The following is a 17,636-nucleotide window of genomic DNA, read 5'->3' on the forward strand; positions in this document are numbered from 1 at the left end:
CTTTTTCAGATGCCATTTTTTTGTTTTCTGTAATTTTGAAAGTGTAAATGATGGAAATAAAATCTAACTTTTTTTGACATATTATAAGAATGTCTAATCTGTAATTTGATGCCATTTGGAGATGTTTCCATCTTTTCTTGGCTTTGTTATGCAAATTAATATACATTTTTACCTGGGGTGCCCAAACTTTCGATCCCCACTGTATCTCTTCCAGTTCCCCTCTCTTCTAGATTGTAAGCTCTAACGAGCAGGGCCCTCTGAATCCTCCTGTATTGAATTGTATTGTAACTATACTGTCTGCCCTCATGTTGTAAAGCACTGTGCAAACTGTTGGCGCTATATAAATTATTAATTTGTATAATAATAATTAATAGTCACATGACATGAATGACACTGGCCAATCTCATAATTGCTCTTTTGATCATTTTTTTTTTTTTTACTAATATAGTCTGGGGTTAAATATTTAATTAAAGTGTACTTCTTTAAAAAAAAAAAAAACTTGAAGCCATTGCATTTGGCCTCGGATGTTTGGTGTTGTTACTCTCAGCACTGATTTTTTCATTCATCTATAATGAAGAGTGAAGGATCAGAGTTAGATCAGAATTGAGTTGAGATTTGGGGTAAGCCCAGGTGTTCCTTTGGCATTGATTTTAGGTCCGATCACACACGAGCACAGTGATGGTCCCCCTGTTCTATTCCATTCACTGTCGTCCCATCCAGACACTCTCTGTTCTTGCTTCCTCACCCCTACCATTCCTCCTCCTCTCCTCAGGAAGTGACTGTCAAGTGCTCGTGCACAGCGTGACGTCACTATGTTTATAAACATTCATGCAGCAAGGCATTTAACTTTACATAGTTGGTAAGGTTGAATAAAGACAATAGTCCATCCAGTTCAACCTGTGTAGGTGTACGTGTGTCAGTGAGCATAATCATTTCCCATATCCCGGTATGTTGTGTTCTTTAAGATGCACGTCCAAGAGTCTTTTAAAAATATCAATACTCCCCACTGACACCACCAATTGTGGAAGAGAGTTCCACATTCTTACTGCCCTGACAGTGAAAAAAAAACAGCTATGCAGCTTAAGGTTAAAGACATTAGTCATTAGTCTACAAACCCGGGAGCTAATAACCTGACAAAAAGCCATCATTACAGGTGATTTCCAATAAGCTCCCAGCTATGGGTAAAATGACAGATCTTTACATCTATCAACAACTTTACATCATTTTTCGGCCATACACTTCCGGCTCACAGGGAATTCCCGTCTCTCTTGCAGGCTAGTCCACTCCAATAGAAATATGTCTTGTAGGCATATAACAGTGTTCATCAGACTTGTGTATGACAGTAAGTAGTGATTTTGTAAAAGTGTGTAAAAAAAAAAAAAAAATCCTAAAATTAACAAATAGTCCTACAACAGTGCCAATTATTAGTAACCAGTAATTGTTCTAAGAAGACTACAAGCCCAAACAATATGAGAACCACCCCTGAAGCCATTGTAACCCTGAATACAAAAATTAAAATGAAGCAAGAAGTCTAAAGCTTTAACTGTTAAATATTGCCACTAACACGGTCACAGCATGTCAAACTACATCAGACTCCACTGCTTGGAGGGGAATAATAATAATAATAATAATGTGTGACTCCTTGACTGCAGGCTTGACCGGCCCATCCACAGAGTGAACGGGATCTGGAAAGGTATGCTGACCGCTTTTGGCAAAGCTTACTGAACCCAGTCCTCCCTTGCAGCACTTCTACTGGCAGTCCCAGCTATGACAAGCAGGCAACTTTTTAATTTCCCATGAGGGGATGCCAGGTAAAGATGGTCAAGAAGACATTCATACCAGCCATTGATCCGCTGATTCGCAAATATGATTAAAAAAAAAATGGGAAAGAGAGAGTATAGGCAAATAGGTGATATATAAATAACATTTTAGTTCAGATTCACTCGTGCCTTGAGGTAGTTGGATGTGACTTCACATTAATCTTGGTAATATGTGTAGGCTTGATGGGAACTGTTATAGTTTATAGTCCTTTAACGCAGGTTACATAGTGATGCAGCATTTATTTCTATCAGAAATCCCATTAATATAAATTTGTCCTTTCCTATTTTTACAAAGAGAAGGTCATCACTATGGGATTGTTAATCAAGCCTTTTTTTAACTAGACAGTTAAGCATATCTTTAATTATAAAGCATCTATAAAATGATCTAGCTATAGTATAGTGCTCTGAACTCACCTTTTATTGGTATTGCAATCTCTTCCTTTTTTCATTTACGCATAGCTTAGAAGAATAGTGACTGACTGCACCATTCTGCATCCATTCATTGGCATTGTAACATACCCTGTACACATTTCACAGAATCGTATTTTTGAATTAAACAAACAGCTTAAATAGGTAGGTTGATTTAACTGCAAAAAAAGAACAGCTGTGGGGACTAAATATAAATTGGTGGTATCATTTCAACATCTGATATCATGCGGAGGCATTTAGCTGTTAACTGTCAAGTATTATGAATGATTTCCTGGGGAAAGGCTAACAATTTTGAATGTGAATAAACTTCAACATGAAGCCTGTTTTTTTCCAGCTTCCAGTTTCAGTAGAGTTCGTAGAGTTATCATGTTATAAGCATACATGTATCTGAAAAAGAGAACAAAATAATTATTTTAATTAGCTTATTTTGGCTAAGATGCAGCTTTGACCTTTGGCAATGTATAGTAAAGCTGGCCATACATGGAGCAAATTTATTTCCTGCAACCATAGGTTGCAGGAAATAAATTTGCTCGATTCCCCCTTCAACACACACAGTGTTGATACGGGAATCCCTCCTGCCAGGCCATTATCTTCTCCCGGCCTGGTGGGAAGTCGACTCCCCGCTGGGGGAAGACAGTGATTATTGCTAGTAGCTTTAGCAGCCGCTAGTGTTAATTGTATGTCAAATTCTGTATTCTGGTTGTACCCAGGCTTATCGATCGATCGACTTGGTATATTTAGCCTGCCCATACGCGGTTTGAATCTCGGCTGTTTCCTGCTGAAACAACCGAGATTCCAAATGTGTATTACCTACCTAAAATAGTTCATGCTAGAAAATGTGTACACATGGAGAATAAATACACACATTTTGACTAATATATATAGCCATTTTGTATGTAGTTTTGGACTAACCAAACCCAGGTACATTCCCAGTGGTACTGCCCATTGAACACAACAGGGGGATTTTTGCCGTGGCCGTGAATCAAAGGGTCATGGCTGTGGCATGTGTACCACCCTGCCCAGCTGTCTTTATAGCTTAGGGGAACAATCAGGGGGGTTTGACAAACATGGCTTAGCCCAGTGTTTCTCAAACTGTGTGCCGCAGGAGAATTGCAGGTGTGCCATGGGAAGCGTCAAGGGGGGGCTGACCCGGGCTATAGCCCCAAGTGGGCCCCCAAAAAGCCCCGGATCTCGTAGTGCTCATTTTACATTATTAGCCCCAAGTCCAGGGCGGCAGGCCGATCCTCTGCTGGCCTTTACTGGGGCCACCACACTGGCTGCTAGGATTGCCTGTGGCCTGGCATCTAGCAACAAGTGATGTCACAACATCTCAAGGAGAGAGCGAGGCCCCAGCATTCAGGGCGAAGGAGGTTTTAAATTCCTCTTCCGGCGCTCCGCGCCTAGTGACTCAATTTTGGCTCCACCCACCTCCTTCCATCGTCTCCAGTGCTGCGTGGCTCAGATCCTGAGTCTGAGGGAAGGGAGCATGAGCACCACACTTTTGAGAGAGGTACCTGTCCAGTGTCCACCTGCACCTGCCTGAGGTGAGGCGGCCCCGCTTGCCTGTGTGAAGTGCTGCTGGGGAGGAAGGAGTTAACAACCCTTGTCCCAACTCTAACCCATGCTGCCCACTACTATGGAGGGGTCATGTCCAGGCTTTGAGATAGGCTGTACATACAATCTATAGATGTGTAAGATAAGATTTCAGAAATGCTGATGGGATTGGCATGAAATATATTTTTAGGATCTGAATGGCTGTGTCAGGGAAGTCGTCTGCAGAATACAGCTGATGCTCGCAGGCACACACCTGTGCGCAGGCGCCAGTAAAGGATTCACAGAACAACCACGGGCGCATCAGTAAATGCGCGTGCGCGATCGCGCATTCGCGTGCGCGTGCACACGCCTGTCATCAGAACTGGCGCCAGACGGCCTATTTAAACACAGACTTAGTACTGGCTGGTTGCTGCTTGGTCTACAGCGTGTACCTGAATTCTTGCTACCTGTGTTGACTTCCGATTACCGTTCTGGCCTGCTACCTGACTTCTCTCCTGCCTGCTGTTTGTACCTGATCTGCCTACCTGCTACCGAACCTGCCTGTGACCTGACCTCTCTCCTGCCTGCTGTTTGTACCTGATCTGCCTACCTGCTGCTGAACCTGCCTGTGACCTGACTTCTCTCCTGCCTGCTGTTATACCTGATCTGCCTACCTGCTGCCGAACCTGCCTGTGACCTGACCTCTCTCCTGCCTGCTGTTGTACCTGATCTGCCTAGCCGTTGCCAAATCTGCCTGTGACCTGACTACGTTCCTGCCAGCTGTGTCATCTGATCTGTCTCTCTGCTGTCGATACCTGCCAGTGATCCAGCTACGCTCCTGTCTGCTTCCAGTCAAGTCCAGACGTCCACCTGTGTGTTTCCGGCAACTTCCTGCACAGACTTCGGGAGTTCCATAGGCACTCTTACTCCACCGTGCTCCAGCACCATCTGTTCCACTACCAGCGGCCCTTAACCCGGAGTTGTACGGGAGGCCTTCCTCTACACGTCAGGCTCGCCATCAGGTACGTGACAGTACCAAGCAGTCATGACTGAGCCTGCAGGAGGAACCTCTCCCCTACATGAAGTCTGCCAATGTCTCACAGGCCTTACTCAAGTGGTCAAGTCCCTGCAGGAGAAATACGTGCGTCTTGTGGAGCATGTGCAAGTCCAGCTCTCTTCGGCCATTCCCGCTGCAATGATGACATCCCCAGAACCACGAGTACCTACTCCTGACAGATTTTCTGGAGACCGGACTAAGTTCAGAGCATTCCGCAATGCCTGTCAGCTTTATTTTTCACTCCAGCCACAGACTTTTTCTGCAGAGACTACAAAGGTGGGGTTCATTAAATCCCTACTTCAAGGTGAGCCCCAAACCTGGGCTCATCGTCTGTTGGGAAAAAAAGGACTTACAACTAAATACTATGTCCTCTTTCTTCCAGGCAATGTCCAAATTATATGAGGACCCTCTACTAACCACTACTGCCGAGTCCTCTCTCCATGCACTTCAACAAGGCCGCAGATCGGTCGAGGACTATATAATGGATTTCAGGTGCTGGAGTGCAGATACCGGCTCTAATAATGCAGCCCTGCGACATCAGTTTCACCAGGGGTTATCGGAAGACTTGAAAGACGAGTTGGCTCGTGTGGGTGCTCCAAGTACCCTGGAGGACTTAATTACATTATCAATTCAGGTCGACCGTCGTCTGCGAGAGCGCAGGCGGGAGAAGTCAGCAGTTCCTTCCCAATCTGTATGGATGATGCCTAAGTTTCCAGTTCCTGTTCGGCCGACATCTGTCAAGTTGGCCTTTCCTGCATTAGAGACTTTAACACCCACACGACTAGGCCTGATTCGCCCGTCGCTGTCACCTGAGGAACGGACACAACGTCTTCAAGGCAACTTCTGCCTCTACTGCGGCGGGGCGGGTCACTATGTATGGACTTGTCCTGCTAAGGGACGTGGATCCCCCTCTGCTTCTCCAGCAAGTCAGGTGGTCCCGCCAGCAACTTCTGCTCAATTGGCACTTCCTGTTACCTTTCAGCTCCCAGGGAGAAGCGTGTTAGCTACTGCAATTGTGGACTCTGGGGCGTGCAGTTGCTTCGTTGATCTGGCATTTGCTGCCCAACAAGGTATTCCTCTTCAATCCAAAGAGCAGGGACTTACCGTATTTCTGGCTGATGGCTCTCGTATAAAGTCCGGATTGGTGACCCAGGAAACCCCTCCACTGTTAACTACGACCTCTACCGGTCACAAAGAACTTTTGCATCTAGATGCCATTTCTTCACCTCTGTACCCTGTCATTTTGGGTCTACCATGGCTACAGGCCCATAACCTGGTGGTTGATTGGAAATCAGGCAGTATCAAGTACCAATCATCTTACTGCCAGAAGCACTGTCTGTCCAATCCTACTGTTGCACCCACCACCCTGTTGTGTATGGACGTTGATGCTGAGCTCTGCCAAAAGGTGCCTGGGGCCTATCACGAGTTCCTTGATGTATTCAGCAAACGGGGAGCAGACACCTTACCTCCACACAGGGCTTACGATTGCCCCATTGAGCTCCTTTCTGGGGCTGCTATTCCGTTTGGTCTGATCTTTCCACTGTCTGAGAAAGAATTAGCAGCTCTAAAGGAATATATTGATGAGAGCCTCCAGAAAGGCTTCATTCGCCCTTCTACCTCACCTGCCGGGGCGGGAATATTCTTTGTGGAGAAGAAGGACCATTCACTACGGCCATGTGTAGATTACCGGGACCTGAACAAAATTACGGTGAAAAACTGTTACCCTCTTCCCTTGGTTCCTGAGCTTTTTCAAAGACTTCGTTCTGCTACTATTTTTACTAAACTTGACCTGAGGGGAGCTTACCAGGGGCGGAAGTATAGGGGTCGCAAAAGTCGCCATTGCGACTGGGCCCCATGCTGCAGGGGGCCCGTGTGCCCCCCTCTCCCCGAGCGGTGGCTGCATATGGGACCGAGCTCCCTCATCCTCAGCCGATGCGTAAATCATTTGGCAGTGCAGGAGCTCGGTCACAAAGTGAAAGTAGGTGAGACGTGTCTAGCACACTGTGTGCTGTGCTCTCTGCCTCCCCCTACAGTGCAGTACCCAGCATGGAGAGTTTAAGGTACAGAGCTGCAGCTACAGATTTTTAAAAAGGCGATCTATATATGTTTGTATGCATGTGTGTGTGCTTATATGTGTGTGTCTGCATGTGTGTGTGTCTGCATGTGTGTGTGCTTATATGTGTGTGTCTGCATGTGTGTGTGTCTGCATGTGTGTGTGCTTATATGTGTGTGTCTGCATGTGTGTGTGTTTTATATGTGTGTGTGCGTTTATTTGTGTGCATGTGTATGTTTACATGTGTGTGCGCATGTGTGTGCATGTGTATAGAGTTATATGTGTGTGCGCATGTGTGTGCATGTGTATAGAGTTATATGTGTGTGCGCATGTGTGTGTGCATATGTATAGAGTTATGTGTGCGCGCATGTGTATAGAGTTATATGTGTGTGCGCATGTGTATAGAGTTATATGTGTGTCTGCATGTGTATAGAGTTATATGTGCATGTTTGTGTGTTTGCTCATGTGTGTGCGTTTATGTGTGTGCGTCTATGTGTGTGCATGTATTTATATGTATATGTGTGTATTTGCGTACGTGTGTTTACATGTGTGTATGTATACACATTACTTGTAATTCTGACCCCCTTTTTCTTTGCGATCAGAACAGATTTTTTAGGGGGGTTCATAATACCAACAAGAAAATACCATTCCTCTGAAAAGCGATGCAGATCGCTTTTCAGAGGCATTTGACAGGCAGTGAAGAGCCAATATGTTGCACCTTGACTAAAATGTTGAAGAAATGTTGAGAAACACTGATACAGAGAAACGGATCTCTCCATTCTCCTGCAGCTGCTGAAAGGAGATGAGAAGTGGGGGAAATGGAAAGATCAGTTCCTCTATATGCAGCCGCACCCACCACGCCTCCTATGCAGCTTCTTTCTGCTGCCCCCCGTGTGCTCTCCAGCCCCCCTGTACTTTTTCCTGCCCCCCCCGCTCTCTCCTGGCCCCTCCCCTTGTCCCCACAGCTCAGCAGAGTCCCCCCCTCCCCTCTCCTGGCAGCTGCTGTAGGGTATCTGCATGGAGAGTCAGTGATCCATACCGATCACGGACTCAATCTATTCATAACTGAAACATAGTAAACTGTATTTACTATGCTTCAGTTTGCGAATAAAGGGGCAGCTCTATACAGAGCTATTCCTGTCCATTCATTCTGTGCAGCTGAGGCTGTGCTCTCAATCTTCTTTCTCGTTCTCAAAGGTGAAACATCAGAGGTCTGCTTAGACCCCTGATATCTCACCAAAGCCCCCCAACTCTTAAAAAAAAAATTAAAATATTTTTTATAAAATAATATTGTAAAACAATAAATAAATGGTAGAAAAATACAATAAAAATAAAAAAAACAGACGCCAGTGGCAGAACTACCAGGGTCACAAACATCACACTTGCGACCGGGCCTTGGCATTTATGCCATCGGCTTGGAGGAAAGGGCCCCAGCTGGGGGTCAGGGGGGCCCTTCATGATTTCTTGCACCGGGGCCCTGAAGGTTCTAGTTACGCCACTGGAGCTTACAACCTCATCCGCATACGGCAGGGGGACGAGTGGAAAACCACCTTCCGTATCCGTTTTGGCCACTACGAGTATCTCATCATGCCCTTCGGCTTGTGTAATGCCCGGCTACCTTCCAACACTTTATTAATGACGTCTTCAAAAATTGTTAAATCTTTTCAGGTGTGCCGTGAAAATTTTTAGATCTTTTTGGTGCGCCACAAGACAAAAAAGTTTGAGAAACACTGACTTAGCCACTTGTTTTTTTATCATCCCCTGACTACAAGTGTAAATGAGCCCTAAAGGAGAACTTTTTTTTAAGTTTCCCAAGTAGGCCTCTATTCACACTGAACACCCAAATGTGCACAGAGATAATTAGGCATTTCATCTGACTAGGTGACAGAAGTGAATATTGCTTGACTGAGCAAAATGAAAAATGTACCACTTTAGTAAATCAGTCAAAAATATATGCCCTCCTAGTAATGAAGATGTGACTTTAAGTCCATTTTCAGCAATTTGTTAATATACAGACCATTAGAAAAGCATCAGGAGAGAAATGAATAAAATATAATATTTATATATTTTTTTTTATATATATATATATATATATATATATATATATATATATATATATATATATATATATATATATATATATATTTATATTTACTGTATATATACACATATATACACATACAGTATGTAAAATGTTTTCCACACCTTTCATGTTACTCACTAGTAGCAGTAAGTCAGTCAACTTGTTGAAGATGTTTCAAAGCTTGTCCAAGCCACTTCTTTAGTTCTGATGAGTTTCAGAAAAATACCCCAACATTTATATCCAAACAGGCAGGGCCGGCCCTACCATTGGTCCCAGTGGTCCCAGTACAGACTCAAAATACTCACCATACCTCTCAGAAAATAGCTTGGGGTGTCTACTTTCCAAAATGGGGTCATTTGGGAGGGGGGGGTTGTGCCATCTGGGCATTCCATGGCCTCCGAAACTGTGATAGGCAGTGAGGAGTGAAATAAAAAATTTACACCCTTAGAAACACTGAAGGCGGTGCTTGGTTTTTGGGGTCCCGTATGCGGCTAGGCTCCCAAAAAGTCTCACACATGTGGTATCCCCGTACTCAGGAGAAGCAACAGAATGTATTTTGGGGTGTAATTTCACATATTCCCATGGCATGTTTGAGCAATATATCATTTAGTGACAACTTTGTGCAAAAAAAGAAAAAAAAGTGTCTTTTTCCCGCAACTTTTGTCACAATATAAAATATTCCATGGACTCGACATGCCAAATAGCTTGGGGTGTCTACTTTCCAAATTGGGGTCATTTGGGGGGGTTTTGAACTGTCCTGGCATGTTATGCACAACATTTAGAAGCTTATGTCACATATCACCCGCTCTTCTAACCACTTGAAGACAAAGCCCTTTCTGACATTATTTGTTTACATGAAAAAATCATTTGTTTTTGCAAGAAAATTACTTTGAACCCCCAAACATTATATATTTTTTTTTAAAGCAAAGGCCCTACATATTAAAATGGTGGGTGTTTCATTTTTTTCACACAGTATTTACATAGCGATTTTTCAAACGCATTTTTTGGGGAAAAAACACACTTTTTTAAATTTTAATGCACTAAAACACACTATATTGCACAAATGTTTGATGAAATAAAAAAGATGATCTTAGGCTGAGTACATGGATACCAAACATGACATGCTTTAAAATTGCGCACAAACTACATACATTTTTAAAAGCCTTTAAAAGTCTTTACAGGTTACCACTTTAGATTTACAGAGGAGGTCTACTGCTAAAATTACTGACCTCAATCTGACCTTCGCGGTGATACCTCACATGCACGGTGCAATTGTTGTTTACATTTGATGCCAGACCAACGCTTGCGTTCGCCTTTGCGCGAGAGCAGGGGGGGACAGGGGTGCTTTTTTTTCTTTATTATTTTTTTTGCCTTTTTTATCTTATTTTTAAACTGTTCCTTTTTTTTTTTTTTTTTTAATCGTTTTTATTATTATGTCAGGGAATGAAAATATCCCCTATGATAGCAATAGGTAGAGACAGGTACTCTTTTTTGAAAAAAATGGGGTCTATTAGACCCTAGATCTCTCCTCTGCCCTCAAAGCATCTGACCACACCAAGATCAGTGTGATAAAATGCTTTCCCAATTTCACAATGGCGCTGTTTACATCCGGTGAAATCTAAGTCATGAAATGCTTGTAGCTTCAGGTTTCTTAGGCCATAGAGACGATTGGAGCCATTCTGGTCTCTGATCAGCTCTATGGTCAGCTGGCCGAATCACCGGCTGCATTCTCAGGTTCCCTGTTGGGACAGGAGAGCCAGAGAAAAACATGGAAGACAGTGGGGGGGGGGGGGACATTCCCTCCCACTGCTTGTAAAAGACTAGAGGTCTAGAGGCTAATTAGGCACTAGGATTGCTTTTACATGAAAGCCGACCGCTGGCTGAAAAGAATGATACCAAGATGATACCTAAACCTGCAGGCATCATTCTGGTATAACCACTCAAAGTCCAGCAACATACCAGTACGTTGCTGGTCTTTGTTGGGCATATACTGTAATCTTTTTTTTCATGCAGCCTGTGGGCTGCATGAAAAAAAGAGATTGATTGGTGGGTATGCCCACCATTAGAATACTTCCCTTCATCCACCCACTTCTAGTGATCGTCATACATCCACCATTTATATATGCCGAAGCATGGGGGCATCCGCCCCAAAAGTTAGGAGCAAATCGCTCCTCCGCCCCTGCTGCCCCCATGCTTCGGCATATATCACCTCCGACAGCGCTGGAGTCACGGCTTTATGTATCGTGGGAGCAAACGCTGTTGCTGTCAAGATAAATAAATACGCTCTGCAGCTGAATGGCGTACCTGAAAACAAAAAAATGGTTAACAATAAAACACAGTAAACAGTAAAGTATAAAAAATTGCATACCTGAAAAGCAAACATGATAAAACATAATAATAATACAACATTGCAGAATAGAATACAGTAAAAAAGAGCAGAACAATAGAGAGAGAATAGAGAGAGAAAGAACAATAAAACAACAACTATTTTTGTTTTTTTTATTTTATATTTTTTTGTGTTTTTTTTTTTTTACACTTTTTTTGTAACTGTAACTTTTATAACTATAACCAGTTCCAGGTTCGGGTCTCTGAAAATGCGATGGCATCTTGGGAGACCCTGTGAAAGTGTCCCTAGTCTGTGCAATGCTGTACCCTACGCTAATACTCAACTAGTGTATGGTAGCGTTCTAAACATTCACCAATGCAAAGACCAGGATTGTCAGGACAGGAGGGACAATAATAGCGGGTGCCCTATAACCGCGCTTGCTGCAGACACAACATCTTTTTTGGCGGGGGTTCGTTGGGTAGGGGTACTTGGGAGGACATAAAGAAAATGCCTCTCATGCAACCGACTGCATTTGGTTGGGGATGTGAATGGGGGAAGTACGGGTGCTGCAGAAGTGGTGGGTTCCCAATTAGGATTGGCGAATGCAGCAGGAAGGGCACTATGGGCACGACAGGCCTGTGTTTGTCTTCTTCTTGATGGCAGCGGAACACTACTTGTGCTTGCCACCTCACCAGCTTCAACTGCACTTATGGGACTCTCCACATCACCAAGTGTTGCTGGTTTGACTATGACCGGGGTGTACTAGGCTGCTGGTGCTTGCCAGTTTACCAAAATGCTACCATAAAAACTGTTAGCAATTGCAGGGATCAGGCCTGACTCTGCGAATGCTGCAGTTATGTGTTTAGTAAGTGACAGTGATCGATCGATACTGCACTTGGGTGGGCTGGGCGGAGGGGCAAAACGCAGGTGCTAGCAGGTATCTGGGCTGATCCCGCTAACACTGCGTTTTTGGGAACCCTAAACTGCTGGGGACGCTAGTATAGATCTGATCGGATCAGATATCGATCCGTTCAGATACTATACCACTAAGGGAGGTGTACGGTGCATGCGTGGGTGTTAGCGCTACTGGCACTAACCTGACACTGCCTGGGGCTGGTGCTTGCCAGTTCACCAAAACGCTACCAAAAAAACTGTTAGCGATCACAGGGATCAGGCCTGACTCTGCAAATGCTGCAGTTATGTGTTTAGTATTTTGTAAGTGACAGTGATCGATCGATACTGCACTTGGGTGGGCTGAGCTGGGCTGGGCGGAGGGGCAAAACGCAGGTGCTAGCAGTTATCTGGGCTGATCCCGCTAACACTGCATTTTTGGGAACCCTAAACTGCTGGGATATTGATCCGTTCAGATACTATACCACTAAGGGAGGTGTATGCTGCATGCGTAGGTGTTAGTGCTACTGGCACTAACCTGAGGCTACCTGGGGTGACGCAGACCCTATCTGACCCTAAAACCCAACTTATATCACCGCTGGGCGATCAAGGGGTTAAACCTTTATTAGGTAATAAACGGCGGGTGCCCTGACACTATAAAAAATAAACAGCGTCACCCGTAACAGTTATACGGTTACACTGGTGAAAGGGTTAACTAGGGGGCAATCAGGGGGTTAAAACCTTTACTAGGTAGTATATGGGGGGGGGTCCCTGACGCTATAAAACGCTGACGGCGAACCTAAATACTTATCTCCCTAACTAGCGTCACCAGTGACACTAATACAGCGTTCAGAAAAACGATCGCTAAGTGACACTGGCGACGGGGGTGATCAAGGGGTTAAAACTTTATTGGGGGGGTTAGGGGGGTATCCTAGACCTAAAGGGGGCTAACCCTAACTGCCCTACCACTTATAACTGTCACAAACTGACACCAATGCAGTAACCAGAAAAAAAAAAACTGCTATTGGTGTCACTGTGACAGGGGGTACAGGGGGGTGATCGGGGGTGATGGGGGGTGAAATGTGTGCCTAGTGTGTTTTACTGTTAGTGTAGTGTTGTGCACTTACTCAGATGTCTTCTCTCCTTGGTGCCGGAACAGAAAATACCGACTCAAGGAGAGATTACATCACTTCCTCTGCCGCTGTTTACATTACAGCAGCAGAGGAAGATTTTAATTTGTTGGGAGTGATAGCGAGGGGGTGGCCACGAATGAGTGGTCTCCCCCTCAGCCTGGATCGCTCCCCTAACGAAGCCAACCGCCTCGGGCACCCGCGGAAAGCAGATCACGTACCAGGTACGTGATTTTGCCTGCTCGTGCCATTCTGCCATATCTGCGTTAGGCGGTCGGCAAGTGGTTAAAAAAGGCTGAAAATTTTGAAAAAATAATTTTTCTTTGTTTCTGTTATAAAACTTTGTAAATAAGTACGTTTTCTCCTTCACTGATGGGCACTGATGGGGCTGCACTGACGGGCACTAATAAGGTGGCACTGATGGGCACTGATCAGGTAGCACTAATGAGGTGGCACTGATGATGAGGCACTAATATGCAGCACTGATGGGCATTGATAGGCAACACTGATGGGCACTGATAGGTGGCACTGATGGAAATTGATAGGTGACACTGATGGGCACTCATAGGTGGCACTGATGGGCACTGATCGGCAACCCTGATGGGCACTGAAAAGCCACACTGATGGGCACTTATAGGTGGCACTGATGGGCACTGATAGGCACCTCTAATGGGCACTGATTGGCACCTCTAATGGGCTGATTTGGACTGATTTGCAACCCTGGTGGTCATGGGTGGGCATACCTGGTGGTCCTGGGTGGGCATCCCTGGTGGGCAGCCTGGGGGGCTGTACCAATAATCAATCAGCGTAGACCCCCCTGTCAGGAGAGCAGCTGATCGTCTCTCCTCTATTTGCGTCTGTCAGCGCAAGTGGAAGAAAAGCCAATACACGGCTGTTCCTGTTTACGTTGTGATTGGACACGGCTGATCACATGGTAAAGAGCCTTTGTCAGAGGCTCTTTACCGAGATGGGTGATGCGATGTGTCAGACTGACACACCACGCCAACGATCGCAGCGCTGCGTGCCCTGGCGGGCGGCGATTGCGGCTTATCCTGCTGGATGTCATATGACGTCCAGTCAGGATAACAACCACTTTGCGCATGTCATTCTGTTATATGGTGGGCGGGAAGTGGTTAAAAATTGTTCTGAGTTTTTCCAGCACTCCAGCTAAATATAGGATAACAATTTTTATTTCATGTGTTTTTCTTCTCCCCTCTATTCACTGGTCCTGCATTTTGCTTGAGCTTGTGGATGTTTTAACCACTTCCTGCCTGCGCTATAGCCAAAAGATGGCTTAAGCGCAGGCTTACTTTGCCGGGAGGGCGTCCATGAAAGAAGTTCCATGATGGTGTTGCCCGCGTGCTCCCTGCGGCGCTCTCTGTGATCACCGCCCGAGCTGCCCTTTACCACATGATCAGCTGTGTCCAATGCCAGCTGATCACGGGATGTAAAAGCCGGTTATTGGCATTTCTTTCCTCACATTGTCAGTGTGAGGAAAGAAGAAGAGAGACGATAACCGGCTTGTGTTAAAGGGACATCGACACTGATAATCAGGGCATTGAAAGCTGAAAACTGGTCTGGGCAGGAAGAGGGTAAAAGTGCCCAGTAGGGAAGTGGTTAATGGAAGTCCAGTCTGGGTAGCCATATACTTTTGAAGAACTCCTGGGATGTCTGTGCTGTGTTCTTATTCTTTAGAGTCTGTCTGTGTCTCTTGTTTTCATCCCAGCCTGATGTTACATAGTTCGAATAACACCCAGTTTGTGTTGCAGTTGGTGGTGGTAGTCAAAAAAAGGAATGAACTGAATATACCTGGGTTAGCTTCAAGACAGATTTGCAGAACATGACTAAAGTTCAGCTACTGAATCTGGCACTAAACATGAACATTTGCAAAGAGAAAAAAATGCAACAGCTTCTACAGCTTCTGTTCGTAAACAGTCAGGGATTTCCTTTGTCTATATCAGACCCTTTTTTTTCTAGATGATAACAGATGTTAATGGGAGATCCCCACACAAAAATGTGGTGTAAGATTCATCTAAAAGTACCTACCAGACCCTTATCCTTGATGGTCTTGATGAAGGTCTGGTATGGGTGTTAAAGTGTCACTAAACCCACATAAAAAATATATAAATAAATGGTGTATTACATTCTGTTCATGCACACTCAGTCACTATGGGATTTGTTTCCTGTATTCTGTACAAAACCTGGTTGACCCTGCTGTTCTCTATCTCCACCTTCTGTCCATATCCCCAATTCAACTAAAGATTTTGCAGAGCAGTGTTGGCAGCTCTGCACATGCTCAGTTTTCAGTAAGTTTCTATGCTGAGCATTTCCTGCCTACCACATTTGAGCAGCCCATGTGACTATAGAGTCACAAATGTGGACGCATACACAGTGGTAGCCCACTCCCTCCCTCCTCCTCAATGCCCACTAACCAGCTAAACACAATTGAAGCAGATTATTACATGTAGATTGATGGAGGCTTCACTTTATTCTAAAACACAGGCTGGGGAGCCTTTGACTGGCAGAAATCCCACCCACACCATGTTATTGCCAAAATATAATAAAGATTTGATTTTAAATATATATTTGTATGACAATTTAAAACAGTTTATCGTTATTATTTATTTATTTTTATTCTGTATTCCAAAGGCTGTTTTTCTTTATTTTTTCATTTCTGACCAACAGCAGAAGCTCCTCCTGCAGACAGGCTGGGAAAGGGCTGGGTCATGTGACAGCTGTGTATTGATTTAGGAAAAAGGTACTTAGATGTTTTTCTTATTAAAATAATTACACTGCCATCATCCCTATACAGAAATAGAAGGGACAATGTAAATTAAACAGTGTGTTTAATATCACTTTAAGGAAAAATCCCATTTAAAAAGCATGAAAGAAAATCCATACCATTCCCGACCATGCAGCCTGCTAGGCCAGAAATGGAGGAGGGGGGAGAACTAACATGAGGGTGTACCTTGTCAGGGAGGGACTCCCCTGGCAAAGTGCCTTGCCCCAAGTTGATGAGTACAAGAGCCTCTTCAACAGGTCTGTGTGGGTGGGTTTGCTGTAGACTTCAATGTCCAATTCATCATCTGTCTTCTACATATAATGCCATTTTAACTTCTCTACCCTAGCATTTTGAGAACAATTCACACCTTCATGCATGTAAATCAAAGGATTAACATTTATGAAGACTTCCTGACACCAAGGCAGGCGATAAGTAACTAGAGCATACACCTCCCATCCGTCTTTAGACCATAACATATGCCTTGTCATGGTAATTGGATCAAGGTGTTGGTGCGACCCGTTTGGATATAAATGTTGAGTTATTTTTGTGACACTCATTAGTACTTGTGGATTGGACAAGCTATAAAAATTTTGTCAAAGTTACAGTTACAGAACCAGTTGAATGTGCCTAGCTTTTAACAGATATACCGTGACTTGGATAAATGAGAACTTTCGCAGACGTACTTTCATTTCACATTTTTTTTTCAGTATCTTGGTTAAAGCATTTGTTAACCTCAAAAAAGAAAATGCTGCTTCTGTCCCTTTAATGTGCAAGCTGCAGCTTGGTGCTTTTTGCACTACTTCTCTGTATCTCTCACAATACCTGTTTGATCCTGCCAGCTCCTGCCTCCCCCCCTGAGAACAGACCACAATTATCATGGCTGCTGAGCTAAGATACCATGGTCTAAATGCATGTCTGTGTCATCTGCAGGTCTCCTCTCTGCCTGTTTTCAGCTCCCCCCTCTTCCTGTCAACATGTAGTCTGGAGTGACAAAGGACGATCGCCTACACTCACAGCCCCGCCCCCCTCCGCCCCTCTTCCCTCTCCTCTGCATTGACGGCCACAGGGAGGAAGATAAGAGATCCCTTTTCTGACATATTTTGCATAGCCAGAACGAATCTGTGTCCCTCCTAATCAGCTACCTCGGCTCCGATATAGAGATGAAATAAGGCAAGTGACAGAGCTAAAAAAGGCTAATAAAAATGTATTTACACAAAAAACAAATAAGAAGAAGATGCTGCAAAGCTTAGGGAACCATGTACTGTGTGCCTGATTAATTGGGGGCAATTGGGTTAACAACCACTTTAAAATATCTCCCCAGAGAATGCTTTTTAGACCTCTTTCACACTGGGGCATTTTTCAGGTGCTTTTGGGCTAAAAAATAATGCCTTTAAAGCACCTGAAAAACGCCTCCCCTGCAGCCCCAGTGTGAGAGCCCAAGTGCTTTCACACTGGGGCGGTGCGTTTGCAGGACGTTAGAAAAAGTCCTGCAAGCAGCATCTTTGGGGTGGTGGAGGAGTGGTGTATACACC

The sequence above is a fragment of the Aquarana catesbeiana genome, linkage group LG02 (genome assembly GCF_042186555.1).
Source record: "Aquarana catesbeiana isolate 2022-GZ linkage group LG02, ASM4218655v1, whole genome shotgun sequence".
Taxonomy (NCBI): domain Eukaryota; kingdom Metazoa; phylum Chordata; class Amphibia; order Anura; family Ranidae; genus Aquarana; species Aquarana catesbeiana.